Below are 15,091 nucleotides of genomic sequence, written 5' to 3'. Positions count from 1 at the left end.
GAGTGGCATTGGTTGGCTGGGAGTGTTGGAGTACTTTTGTGTGAGTTGAGAATGGATGTGTCCCTCACTCACTTGCTTAGTTTTCATTCGAATATTTGAACAATGGTCTGTAATAACTATGTAAGATTAAGACATTTGGAGCTGGCTGCATTCTTTTTTCCTGCCTAGGGTTTCTCACAAGGGTGAGTTTTACCTAGGTAGGTTTTTAATGAGGCAGCATTGCACAAAACAGCTCTTTTTGATATTTAAATCTGTTATCTTCATCTTGCTATTGCTGCTGTTTATTGCCTAAGTGTCCTAAATGGCTAAGTGTGAAAAAATTGTGTTGATCAAAATTCATACTTATGTATTCATGGTTGAAAAAAATGGATTGAGATGTTTATTTGGAGGTGTTTTAGATTTAACGGGTTGTGGGCTGGCAAGGCCTGCTATTTTTGCCGTGCCTCACGGGCCAGCACGGCACGAAAAATGGCCCACAGACCCGTGCCTGGGCCGAAGGCCAGGCCAGCAGGCCGATGAGGCACGGCCCGCAGGGCACGGCATGCCTCCTTGGCCCGATAGCCATCGTGCCGTGCCGGCCCGTGACCGTGCCGGGCTAGGCCGGGCCGGCCCGATGCCCAGATATATTGGTGGTTTCGCAGGGGTTTGTATGAGCCTGCAGAAGCAGCAGTTGCTTCTCCTGACAAAAGTGCGAGGCACCAACTGAATTCTCGTTGTGTGCAAAGTAACAGCAGCCTCATCACGCACTTCCACGGTTTGTGAGCAAGGCCAGTAATAAAAAGTCTGACAAAAGCTTAATCTACTTTTTACAAAGAACATCATCTTGTATTGAGAGATTTGTAGTCTCAATTGATGGCTGTCTACATGGAGCTTATGGCGGCGATCAATGCATTTGCAAACAATACCAGCCGAGCCATGGCCAAACTAAACAAGGCGCTGATTGTGCTGCTGGCCAAGAAGGTGGGCGCTAATTGCCCGGCTGACTTCCGCCCAATCACCATGGTGCACAGCTTTGCAAAACTCATATCCAAGATACTGGCATTAAGGTTGGCGCCAAAAATGAATGAGCTGGTAGCAAGAAACCAGAATGCCTTCATAAGAGATCGATCCATACATGACAATTATAAGTACATCCAGAGGGCTACGGTTTTGATGAAGAGGAAAACTCCTATGCTACTGCTAAAGCTGGATATTTCCAAAGCTTTCGACACACTGTCTTGGCCATTCCTGTTGGAATTGTTACAGAGGCATGGGGCTTTGGGCCTAAGTGGCGGCGATGGATCTCAACACTGATGGGCACGGCATCTTCCAGGATCATCCTGAATGGTCAGCAGGGGACATCGATCAGGCATCTCAGAGGCGTGCGGCAAAGGGATTCTCTGTCTCCTCTATTGTTCATCATTTTAATGGACGTCCTACATCGCCTCTTTCTCAAAGCATCCCATGACGGTGTCCTATGCAAGATGGAGCCATCGGAAATAAGGTACCAGTGCAGCCTCTATGCCGATGATGTCATTCTATTCATCAGGCCAACTGTGCAAGAAGCGATGGCCGTAAAGGAGATACTGGAGGTTTTCGGGCAGGTGTCTGGGCTCAAAACGAACCTGGCCAAATGCTCAGTGACTCCTATCTTTGGCCGGGAGGAAGCTATTGACGAGATCGTGGCTATTCTTGGATGCCAAGTGCAGGAATTCCCCATCAAGTACCTCGGTCTACCACTCAGTACCAGAGCTATACCCAAGCACAGCACTACCAATCTATGGTTGAAGCGGTCGCTACGAAACTGACACCATGCCACGGCTCTCTTATGGCACGCAGTGGAAGGCTTGTATGGATTAAATCTGTTCTGCGATCAGTACCGATCTATGCTATGATGGTTGAGAACCTGCCAGGCTGGGCAAGAAAGGAAATCGACTCCATCTGCCAGAAATTCTTCTAGGTGGGATCAGAGTCTTCAGTACAGGGCAAGTGCATGGTTCCTTGGCCCACAGTGTGCAAGCCGACGCAACTAGGCGGATTGGGGATCAGCGATCTCAAGCTGCAAGGATTCGCATTACAAACAAGATGGCTGTGGCAGCAAAAAATAGACCAAGACAGAGCTTGGAGCCAATTGCCGATAAAAACGGCCCCAGAAGTTCAGGCTTTCTTCAGAGCTTCGACATTCACAACGATCGGGGACGGTAAACAGGCACTGTTCTGGGAGGATAGATGGATCAATGGCGAGACAGCCATGGAGATTGCACCATGCTTGTACCATCTGGTCCCCAGCAGAATTCGACAGAGGCAATCAGTGCGGGAAGGTCTGACTAATAGGAATTGGGTCCGAGGGATCCCACGTGGACTGTCAGTGCAGGCGCTGATCGAATACTTACACCTGTGGGACGCGGTGAGCAGCGTTCAGCTGATAGAACAACCAGACCGGACGATATGGAGGTGGACGAACGACGGGGTCTACACCGCAAAATCAGCCTACAACATGTTACACATAGCTTCGACGCCGTTCCTCGGACACAAACTGATTTGGAAAACTTGGGCTCCTCTACGAGTCAAGATCTTCCTTTGGCTTGCATTCAAACGAAGACACTGGACAAATGATGGAAGGATGCGGCATGGACTTGAAGCAAGAGAGGAATGCTTCCTCTGTGATCAAGGCAGAGAGACGATCGATCACTTGCTTGCCAATTGCCCGTTCACCAGGGAGCTCTGGTTCCACATCCTTCAGGCTCTTGGAAAACAACTCCCTTCCACCGCACAAACAACAATCCGATGGTGGAGAAGGCTACGTTCACTGTGTACTGGTGGCCAGCGATCCGGTATGGACACTCTGTACGCCTTAGAGCATCTCCAAGTTTCCTACCTTTTTTTTTTCTCTTAAAAACTTGTAGTCCTAAAAAGATTTGGGAAGAAAAAAAGAAGATCATCTCCAAAAGTTTCTAATAAATGATATCTAAAAAAAATCAAATTTAGAGCCACATGAATTATGTTGCGACTTTTTTTCTTTTCCATCACGAGAAACTACAGGGCGCGCGGAACCTGAGACCGCGAGCTCCCTGCCGCTGCCGCCATCGTCCAGCCAACCACGGCAACCACCCAGCCGCCTGCCTGCAAGCGCCGTGGTGAGGACGACTGCCTGCAAGCACCGCGGTGAGGACGTCGTCGTTTCGACCTTTGCTACCGTGGGCAGGTAGTACAGTAGAAGCCAACAATAATACGCTGGGCCGTTGCTTTGATGAACCCCACAGAAATCTTGCTCCATCTGCAAGGCGTTGCATGCTTTTGCTTTTCAGATGGGGTAGAGTCGTTAGAGTGAGTACCTGGATTTTGCGGCCGAGCTGGATGGGCGTGGCCCGCGCCTGGACAAGGTCGCCGAGGCGCGCGGGGCCGATGTGGTTGATGGACAGCTGCACCCCGGCCAGCCTCCGGTACCCCGACGCGACGTAGCAGCCGATGCTGGCCGTCGTCTCCGCCATCAGCGCCGACATGCCGCCGTTGAGCCAGTCGAACGGCTGCATCAATCGCCTCCTCGGCGGTGACGCGGGTGAGCTCGAAGCCCAGAGCCTGCAGCGCCCGGTCCACATGGAAGGCCGGCGGCGGCGGTGGATGAACAGGAGGAGGATTGCCCGCGCCCACGCCGCCGCCCATCGCTGACTCTTGCCTTTGTCCTTGTTCCTGTGTGGAGGCTGGAGGAGGAATGAAAAAACTAGCGTGGCACATACCGACAGACGTATACAACGTCCTCACCACGGCGCTTGAAGGATACGCGCGAGGTTGCGGCGCGTAAAGTTACGTGGATGAGGGAGATTTTTTTCGACTCCTAAAATATTATGAGATTGTATTAGGAGTTATTGGAGATGAATTAGAAAGAGGTTTATGAAACTCTTGAGATGCACTTGTCTCTTGGCAGGTTTGGAAGGAACGAAATGCCAGACGGTTTCGAGAGGCGGCATCAACCGTGAACGAGCTCGTGATCAAGGCGGACGCTGATTGTTGGATTGAGGCAGGAGCTCACGGCCTGGCGGAGCTGGCAACCGCACAGCCATGGCTCAGCTGCCCGTCCTTTCGTTTGTTTACTTTCAAAATGTAGCCTTTTATTTTTTTCGTTTCAGTCGCCATTGGCACTTCTTATAACCTAAACATTTTATCTTCTTAGGAAAAAATCTATTTAACCCCCCCTTTCATACTTGTCTACTTCACCCCCTAATTATAAAACCGTCTGTTTTACCCCTTGAACTTTCCAAAACCGTCTATTTTACCCCCCGGGCGGTTTTCAGCGGCGGGTTTGCTACAGTAACTGTGGGTTTGCTACAGTTCCGGTGATTTTGATTTTTTTTAAATTTATTTTCGGTGAATTTTTAAAAAATCATAGTAAATCATAGAAAAATTATAAAATGAAAAATCTAATTTTATTGGACTCCACATGAGTAGATCTACACAGTGAATATATAATACGATATGCTTTAGTACAAATTTTTTTTCTAGCTTTAGATTAATTGAAAAATCCAATTTTGTCCGTAATTAATTAGAATTTATCTATAACTAAGTTATACATAGTCCAATGAGTACGAAATTTTTACTATAGTTTAAGCATACAATAATTAGCGTACCATAAAAATTTCACCACAATTGGACCATAGAAGCTGCAGCTATGAATTATTCCAATTAATTACAGACAAAATTAGATTTTCTAATTAATCTAAGTCTACAGTAAAAATTTTGTGCTAAAGCATACCGTAGCAAAACCGACGGGGGTAAAATAGACGGTTTTGGAAAGTTCAGGGATAAAACAGACGATTTCATAGTTGAAGGTGAAGTAGACCGAGTATGAAAAGTGAGGGGTTAAGTAGACTTTTTCCTATCTTCTTAATACAATGATACACACACTTCCGCAGAAAAAAAAAAGCTTAGGCATATGGTTTTGACAGCCCGCGTTGCTGCACGGGTACTCCCATCGGCCGCGTCGCGGTCTCGCGGAGACGCGGACGCGGACAAAAGTGCCAAAAAAGCCTTTCAAACCCACCGGGTCCCGGCTTCCAAAAGACCAAAACCACAGTGCAGCACGGCAAGGGCAAGGCAGCAATTTCAAAAAAAAAAAAGGGGGCAAGGCAGGCAAACCACCCCGGTAGCCGGCCACGGCGCACGAGACCAACCACGCCCACACCTCCCTACCCCACCACACAGGGCACGCACGGGCCCAAGCGCCGCGCGGCGTGTCCAAGGCCAGGAAACACAAACACCCACGCCTTGGGGTCTCGGGGACACGGGCACCCGGCCCCTCGCTCCTGTCGACGACGCCGTCGTCGTCGCCCGTCGACCCTTTCCCGCACAACCGCCGCGCCGCTCTCCCGCTCCATACGGTAGCTAGCCTAGCTTCTCCGCCACAACTCACCACGGCGCAGCAACCGCAGCCCACGCGGGGGACGAAAAGCCGAGCCACCAGCAGAGGAGAGCGAGCCACCACGCGGGGGACCGCGTAACCGAGCCACTCCCTCTCTCTCTCTCTCTCTTCGCCCCCGGATCTCGCATGCGCGGTGGCCGCCGCCGCGCCCGACGGGGGAGGGCGAGGAGTTAGTTAGCGAGGTGCCCTGAACCCTGAGTGCTGGCCGGCGCGCGGCGTGATGGGGGGAGCGCAGCTGGTGGGGAGATGGGTGGAGTCGTACACGGGGATGTCGACGGACAACATCAAGGGCCTGCTGCTCGCGCTCTCCTCCAGCCTCTTCATCGGTGCCAGCTTCATCGTCAAGAAGAAGGGGCTCAAGAAGGCCGGCGCGTCCGGCGTCCGAGCAGGTGAGGGCCCTCCCTTTGGGCAGCTCTGCCTCTGCCTCTGCTTGGGACTATGCTTTTGTAGCAGGATTCGACTATGCTTTGGTTCGCTGCTGTTGCGCTGCTGGCGTGCTGGGCTTGCCGCTTAGATCTGAGATCCTTGGATCTCAGTGGCGGTGTCGGTGGGTCGGAGCGCAGTTAGGACTTGGGGCTTAAGCAGTGAGGTGGCAGTGGCACGGTGGTGATAGTTTTAGGTCGTGTGATGTTGGGAGCTGCCCTGTTGAAACTTGAAATGTACTTCAATCAGTAGTTGCTTACTCGGCATTGATCCCAGAAGATCACTAGCAGTAGCAGCATAGTTGATTGCTGACACGTTGGTGGTTGGGCGATGCATTTTGGCTAATGCTGCTGAATTAGTTACTTGTAGTCCCTATTGCTTCCATGATGCTTTGACGTATTTGAAAATATCATGCGCATATGGAAATGGCGCGAATGGGAATGTTCAAAGGAAGGCATATTCATTTATTGAAACGTATCAGTTGCAAAAGATATGTGAATATCTGTTCTGTCGACTTGTGCCACTCAAAACTTGAATACTTCCATTGATGCTCAGTCAACCATGTACAATCAACCTCTGTCAATAGCTAGTGAATTATGTAACTCTTGCATAGCCTATTTTGCTTCTACCTTGCTAGATGGGTTGCAACATTGTGTATTTCCTCATTACTTATGCTTTCCTTTCTGATTTCCATCAGGTGTTGGTGGCTACTCATACTTGCTTGAGCCACTGTGGTGGGCAGGAATGATAACAAGTGCGTCTCTTCCTTCTGATATGAATAGGTTTCTAGCATATTAACCTTGTTCCATTATTTCGTACTAATGATATCCGTACTCCATTTCAGTGATTGTTGGCGAAATCGCTAACTTTGCAGCTTATGCATTTGCTCCTGCTATCTTGGTCACTCCACTTGGTGCACTTAGCATAATTATCAGGTGAGGATTTGACTAATATGTGATCTCCAATTGGTACATCAACATCTTTTACCGCTCAGGTTTCTACAAATCTTATAATTTTGGCATGTCTCATTCAGTGCTATTCTTGCCCATATTATGTTGCGGGAGAAACTTCATATATTTGGTATACTTGGCTGTATTCTTTGTGTGGTGGGTTCAACAACAATTGTGCTTCATGCCCCTCCGGAGCGTCAAATTGAGTCCGTGGCAGAAGTGTGGGATCTTGCTACCGAACCAGGTACTGCGCTTTCTCCTGAATTTGGTACCTCGTGAGTCAAAACATACTAGTTTGTTAGACATTTCTCCTTGACTATTATCAACATACTAATTTATCAGGTACTAAGGTTCAAATTGTGTCCTGCAGCATTCCTATTCTATGCAGCTGTTGTGCTTGCAGCATCTTTTGTGCTCATATTCCATTTTGTCCCTCAGTATGGTCAGACACATATCATGGTTTATATTGGCATATGTTCTCTTGTTGGATCTTTATCAGTAAGTTTCTCATGACTAGCAGTTATTTTCATGTGAATTCACATAGCTATTCTCGAGATGCTAGGATATAAATGCTCTCCTTATGTATTCGTCTTGGTTTGGCAGGTCATGAGTGTCAAAGCTCTTGGGATAGCCTTGAAGCTTACATTTTCAGGGATGAACCAGCTAGTTTATCCACAAACATGGGTGTTCTCATTTGTTGTAATCTCATGCATTGTAACGCAGATGAACTATCTGAACAAGGTATGATCAACGCTATGCCCATGTACAGTAACCTGTAGTTGTGTCAAGAGAAAAGGTTTTTCTTAGTGGTTAGATCATATAAAAAAATATTCGCTATTTGGATACCTTATGCATTTTTCTTCTGTCCTACGATTTTGTTGACTTACCAAAATTAAATTTTGCAGGCCCTTGACACATTCAACACTGCAGTTGTTTCACCCATATATTACACCATGTTTACATCCTTGACCATCTTGGCTAGTGTAATAATGTTCAAGGTGACCGATTCTGACCTTAAATGTGTTTGTTTACACAATTCTGCACCAAACTCTGATTTATTCATACTAAATTCATTTACTGATCCTGCATAGTCTGAAGATTTCAATCAGTACAATGTATATTAATCTTTACTTTGAATGAGTCAGCTGCTGGTTTTAATGTCAGGCATTTTCATTATTGCGCATTGATGATACAATTCAACAAACTAGATTAAACTTAAGTAAATACTTAATTTGCAAAATTGTTGTGATTTGTGACGCGGAACATTTAAAATCTCAGTTTTTCCCCCATTAAACTTTCTTCCATCACGAAAAAGGAAAATCTGAAATCTGTTAAGTCGGTATACGGTATTAGTAAACAGCGAAGAGTTACTGGAGACCTGTCAGATGTATCAGCCATGATAGTATCAGTGTCAAACACATTCTCGAGATTACTCCCTCCGTTCCAAATTACAAGACGTTTTGGCTTTTCTAGATTCATATATTTTGCTACGCAAATAGATATATGTTATGTCTAGATACATAATAAAAGATATGAATCTAGAAATGCCAAAACGTCTTATAATTTGGGACGGAGGAAGTAGGAAACATTGCTACATAAGATGAACTGTCATAGTGCACCAGCGAACCCCCCTTCACAATGCTTTGGTACTGTTTTAATATGTAATTATGTACTCTGATTGCATGCAGGACTGGGATCGTCAAAATCCAACGCAAATTGTAACGGAGATGTGTGGCTTTGTTACAATCCTTTCTGGGACTTTTCTTCTTCACAAGACAAAGGATATGGTGGATGGTATGTCTACATTTACATTCCTCTTGGCCTGTAAAACTACTCATGTTCACAATGTCTTATCGGTTTGCAACTTTGCATCACAGGTCTCCCACCAAATCTACCGATTCGGCTTCCTAAACATGCGGATGAGGATGGCTATGCAGCTGAAGGAATTCCTCTCAGATCTGCTGCTGATGGTATTCCGCTCAGGTCGCCAAGGGCTACAGATTCATTTCGTTCGTCATGACATCATGCTGAGAGTTGCAAGTGCACTCAAATCATTTCGCTTCAAGGCTTATACCCAGCAGCCGTCATATATACATGGGAAGGGAAAAATAACCCTCCATTCACTCAGTTGGATACACAGCGTAGGTTTTAACTGTAGGATTCAAAAGGTAACAGCTCGGCTTCCCCCCCCCCCCCCCCCCTTCCCTTTAATTTCTGAGGCATTGGTACAGAATTTTGACGATTATATCAGTTATACTTATCCGGGTAAGATCACCAGGATGACCAAGAATCCAAGTTTTGGGTTATATGTATATCGTGGTGAGCCATATAGGTTATTATCTTGAATTGCTGTATTCATTCAACACAGTTCTCAGAATACAGGAAGAATTGAACAAGCACATCATGCCATTAACCATAAAATGTGGCTGTTTTATCTGAACACTTGACAATATGTGGCTGTTTCAGCCTTCATTGCTTTGCCATTAAATGACCCGTATAGTTGGATGCACATATGTGAATCCATCGCTTAACTGCCCTGTGAATTTGTGTCCAAGAGCAAAGTTCGGCATATTGTCGAATTAGTCAGTTGTGGCGTCAGGTGCCAAATTCGGCATATTGTCGAATTAGTCAGTTGTGGTGTCAGGTGCCGTATAGTCAAACTTACCCATTTTTGTTCATATGCGTTATTTCAGTATAAATGTAAAACGAAGACAATGCCTTTTATCTTCCGTCGCCGGTCACCTATAGCTACAACATTCAGGTTTCAGGCTGTTTTTCCATATAAAATAGAAGTAGAGTTGTCCAAAACGCAAGATCACCACCATCCAAAACGATAGCGATGTCTCACTTTCATATTCAGTTGGAGACTGGAGCCATCGGATTGGTCAGCCAAGTCTTCATTCAACCTCTTTGGTCCAATAGCAGTATAAGTTTTTTTAATGATGCACATGCACCTCGATAAATACCCAATAAATTAATATTCAAAGATAGAAAAAAGAAGTCAATATTGTTTTTTAAAATGAAAATATTCTATCGATCTTTTTTTAAGAAAAAAACAATGTTGTTTAAGGATCTGTTCTAGTAGATCACTATTCTTCCACAATTCAGCTAGTACAGAGCCGAGTGCCAGGGTGAAGCGTTCTTGCAACAAGCCGATCGATACCATGGAGCTGGCTCTCTTCCCTACTTCTCCTCCCTTTTCTCCTTGGTTTCTTCTAGGGTTATTTGGATTGGTACAATTACAATTCTCAGAACTTTGAGATGTACCATTAAAATTCATCTATTTTGAGATCTACCATTATAATTTATTGTTTCACTGAGTTTCGTCATTTTCTACGTCTTCCAACTGCTTGGGCCCACTACGTATGCGCACTGTTCTCTTTTCTGTATGGACGATTTTGCCCCTGTCCGAAGATGAAAGAGCCCTGTGCTGCGCTCGTGGCCCCATCTCTCAATCCCTTCTCGCGCTCACTCTGTCTCTCACTCTCGTCCTCCCGACGTGGCGACGGCGGGGGAAACCTAACCCTAGCCGCCGGCGTTCTGGAGCTCGCGCCCGCGCCTGAGTCAGCTGCCGTCGCCAGCCAACTCCACTGTCGCCCGCGCCCGAGCTGTCCTCCCGGATCCCGAACGATTGGAGCCTCTCCAGCGACCTCACAATGGTGTTCCATTGAGCACAATGGTTGACCCCGTGGACATGCAGCACGGCGAGGAGAGGTATGGATCTCCAACCTTCAATCTCTTGAGTCTGAGTAGCAATGCGAGTAGGTCAAGGAATTGCGCTGACCCTAGTGTATTTATTTGCGAATTGTTTGTTTGCTGTTAGGGTTCGGTTGTTCTCCTTAGAGATTAAAGTTAAAGGTTTATGTACTACAGATAGTAATGGTAGGAAAAGCTTACACGAAGGGTAGTGTGATTAAATGGGATGTGGAGGTAGGATCGTTCACTTTTGAGTTGCTGATGCAAAGCTTGACCAATCAATTCAAATGGTCCCCTACCCAAAGTCCTTGTGTGTGGTTCTTTGACAAAAGGATGTGTGAAGATGTCAGACTAGTTAATGACATCCAGCTGAATGATGTGTTTGAAATGTGTAAGGATCAGAGGCATTGCCAACTTGCTGTAGGAGTTTTTGAAAGAAAAGTTGCAGATGTTGATGAGTTTGCTACCCTAGAGCCTCTTTGCGTGATTCCTCCTGTTGAGCATGAGAATACTAGTCCAGATCCCAATAGGCATGAGAATCCTATTTCAAATCCTGCTGAGCATCCTAATCCTCCTGTTAGCCCTGCTACCAAGCCTACTGCTGAGCCAGATGAAGGACCAGAGTATCCTTTAGAGCCTAAACTAGAGCTTGACAGGGAGCCAGACATGTTTAATAATGAGGAGTATGTGGGTGTCGATGCTGAGGGAATGTACATGCCAGTACCTCCTCATCAGTACACTAACAATGCACAGGCTGCTAACAGTTCTCACCCACAACCATGTGCTATTGCTGATTCAAATGATTGTGGTGCTGCTGAAGGAGGTGTTCCTCTTGAGGCAGAGATTGATGATGCAGATCCACAGGAGGTCCATGTGATTCATGATCCAGAAAACCCCAAGATTGTGAAAGGAGGGTTCTTTCCTGATATTGTTGCATTCAGGAAGGCAATTAGGCATTATGCAGTGAAGACAGGCTTTGAGTTTGCTGGTCTGCAAATTGACCCTACTAGATTTATTGCCAATTGTAAAGCAGAGGGATGTCCTTGACGTATACATGCTTCTAGAAATTCTTATGGCAAGACAATAGAGGTAAATTTGTCATTACTGTTGGAGTTGTTTATTAAATTTGTTATTTATGCAACTAATGTCCTATTGCATTTGTTTGTGTAGATCACAAGGCTATCTTTTGAACACAACCGTCCTACCACAAAACTCAGAGAAGGGAAGATGGCCACCCAAGGTTGGTGTGCAGATAGGTTGGCAGACTAGCTGAAGAAGAATCCAACCAAAGGTGCAACTGAGTGCAGGGACAAATTGAAGGGTGACTATGGCATTAAGTTGAAATACTCCAAGGCATGGTCAGGTATGAAGGTAGCTTTAGAGCAGATCCATGGTAAATATGAGGAGAGTTTTCAGTTGTTTTTCAATTGGAAAGCTCAAATTGAGAAAGTATCCACTGGTAGCTTAGTAGAGATAGAGTTAGAGAAGATTGACACCAAAAACATATTCAAGAGGATGTTTGTTGCTCTTAGACCATGTGTGGATGGATTCTTATCTGGTTGTAGACTTTTTATTAGGGTAGATGCTTCCTGTTTGCATGGTAAATACAGGGGTCAGTTAGCTTCAGCTACTAGTGTGGATGGACACAATTGGTTGTACCGTATAGCTTATGCAATTTTTGAGTCAGAAACTGAAGATAATTGAAAATGGTTTCTGCAGCAGCTGCATAAGGTTGTAGGAGATGTTCCAAATCTGGTTATATGTACAGATGCATGTAAAGGACTAGAGACAATAGGGGGGTCTGTCTTCCCACAAGCTGAAAACAGGGAGTGCATGAGGCATTTGTATCAGAATTTTTTGAGGAAGTATTCTGGTGAGGTGTTCACTGATCACTTGTACCCTGCAGCTAGAAGCTACACACAAGGGTTGTTTCAGAAAAAGAAAAGATGGCCTCTCCCACCCCTCCCCTCCCCAGCGCCCTCTCGTCCACTAGCCCCACGCCGGAGCCTATCCTGGGCCCGGCGGCCACCCTCTCAACTGAGCCTCCACGATCCTCCTCCCAGGCGAGGGATCCCTCCTCTTCCCTGTTTCCCCAGGTAGGTCGCTCCAAGGGAGAGAGGTGGCGCGACGCCAGTCCGTCTTCGTCCGCAGGCGGCTCCTCCCCTGTTCCTTCGTTCAAAGAAGTGCTTCTTTCTGGCGGCGCCTCGTCTTCGGTCTCGCCACAGCCGGCAGTGGCGGAGACTCGCCCGCCTCCGAGAGTCGTTCTCCGCTCGCGGCCCCGTCAGGCGTCCGTCGGAGAGGGCCCTGACGCGGACGGATGGCAGCGGTATGAAGGCCGCCGTGCTCGCAAGCGGCGCCTGCAGGAGCTACGCGATCCTCATCGGCCGGTGCCGGTGGACCTTAGAGGCAGGTGCTTCAATTGTTTTTCTCCTTCCCACCGCGCCGCCTTTTGCTGGAAGAGACCTCGCTGCTTCAAGTGCCGGGAGATAGGCCACCGTGCGTCCGACTGCGTTGGCCGCCGCCGGGCCCTGCACGCGGCTGCTCCTCGAGCCCTGCTTGTGTGGCGCCCAAAGGCCACGCTAGGAGGGTCGACCTCTGAGAAGATGGTGGTCTCGGCAGCCGTGCCCGGAGAGGAGACCTCTGGGGCGGCGGTTGAGCAAGGCTCGCGGGCAAGGCGACGTCGCCGTGTCAGGAAGAGGCGGCGTTTGGATGCTGCTGGCCCAGGCGGACCACCTGGCCAAGAAGATGAGGGGAACGATGAGCCTGCTGCCAGCATTCGTGCTCCGGCCGGCTCCGACTATGTTCCTCCCTGGCCCCGTCGTATCATCGATCGTTCAGCTAAGATGGCCAGGGCTGAAGATGAACTTTGCAAGGCGCTCTCGGTTTCGATTGTTGGAGACACTGCGACCCTTTCGGTTGACGTTCTAGTTGATGAGTTAGCTCGCTGCCATGAACTCCCGATTGAGTCGCTGGAGTTTCACAGTCTGAGCCGTCAAGACTGCCTGCTGATCCTCCCCGACGAAGCTGCAGCCGTTCGGGTCTACAATGAGGGACGGCCTCTACATTTGCCTCCGTTCACCCTCTACTTCCGCCGTTGGTCTCGGTTCATGAGTGCTACTGCGGTGGTTTTGCCCTCACTCGTCGACATTGAGTTGAGCGGCATACCAGCGCACGCTTGGGAGTTGGAGACAGCAGAACACTTGCTGGACGAGTGGTGCTGGGTGCGCGAGCTCCATTCTGCTACGATCGATCGCAGGGATTATTCGTCCTTCCGTCTCAAGGCTTGGTGTTCCCAGCCGGAGAGTATCCCTGCGGTCATGGACTTGGACATTGTTGAGCCTCCGGTGCAAGTTGAGGAATCCCCCCCTGTGAAGCGTGCTTTGAGGTATGAAATCAAGATTGATGCTTCTGTGTCGCCTACGGTTGGTGCGGATGATGATCGTCCTCCCTCGCCCCCGCCGCATCTGGACTCTGATCAGGGGAGGCATCGACACCGGCAGCCAGCGGCTGACGCGCCGGCTTCCGCCGCCCTTGGTTCTGGCGCCCGTGGTGATGCTCCACGGGGTTCTGTGCATCAGCGACTGGGCGCTGGTCCGGTAGCAGTCGATCACGGGACGGTTCATGAGGAACTCATTGATGGGCTGCTCTCCTCAGAACCCGAGGCACCGCAACCGTCATCAGGTCGTTCGCCTGCCTCGTCCATGCCTAGGGATATTGAAGACATGGCGGCTCAGGTAATTAATCCTGGACCAACATTTGAAGATATGTTCCCACGGGAGCCGGATTTTCCGTTCTGGCGGTCGGAGGTGGGTCTTGTTTCGCCGGTTCGGCTGGACTGCTCCCACACTGATGTCTTCGTGAGCAAGGAGGGTGACTTTATGGCCCAATTGCCTGGGAAATGGCCTGTTAGCCCTTCACAAGCAGGCCCACTTGCTATATCGATGGTGGGCCATTCGATTGGAGACAACTGCGGTGCGAGCTTCTCTGTTCCCCCACCTCTAGATGAAATCCCAATCCACAGTCCGGCTATGGTGACGTTGGGCACCACACAGGAGTTGGCCATCACCGGTCCTGTGAATGCCGCAATTCAGCACATCGTGATGGACAGTGGGGTGGCTACCCCGGTGAAGACTTACTTCAGAAGGCGTCGTCGTTTGGTTGTTAGTGATGGCATGGTCGCGGCTCCACTTCTAGATCTCTTGGCAAGCGTAGAAGCCTTGGCCGGGCCTGCGGGCGTCGCAGTTCAGGTCGGGACTCCACACCAGACCCCCACTCCTGGTCTTGGTTGTGTTGCAGTCTTGGCTGAAACTTCGCCTGTGGCCGCACGCCTGTCTCCCGTCGGTGAGGATATCCATTTGTCTCCGGCGGCTGATGCATTTGGACCTGGGTGTCAAGTGGCCGGAGACTCAGTAGCAGTGCCAACTCTCCCCAGCACACCCAACTCGAACCAACTCACGAGCCAGCGAAGACGCTTCTTGGCGAAGATGACAAAGAAGACGACGAAAATCCTCCCTACTCCAAGAGCCAACAGGCTGCGTTCCCGTGCTTGTGTTCAGCGTGCTCCTCCGAGGCGCAGCCGTCGCATTGCCGGAATGCAGCCAGACTCTAATGGAGGTGGGGCCCCATC

General features: G+C 48.6%; 1 pseudogene; it reads right to left on the bottom strand.

Annotated features, from left to right (window-relative positions):
• Positions 1 to 2,457: 2,457 nt before the first annotated feature.
• Positions 2,458 to 3,701, bottom strand: LOC136518079 (1,4-dihydroxy-2-naphthoyl-CoA thioesterase 1-like; annotated as a pseudogene).
• Between the last annotated feature and the right edge of the window lie 11,390 nt (positions 3,702 to 15,091).

The sequence above is a fragment of the Miscanthus floridulus genome, chromosome 17 (assembly GCF_019320115.1).
Source record: "Miscanthus floridulus cultivar M001 chromosome 17, ASM1932011v1, whole genome shotgun sequence".
NCBI lineage: Eukaryota > Viridiplantae > Streptophyta > Magnoliopsida > Poales > Poaceae > Miscanthus > Miscanthus floridulus.
Note: the sequence above shows the minus strand (reverse complement) of the source record. Positions and strands in the feature narration are given on the sequence as shown.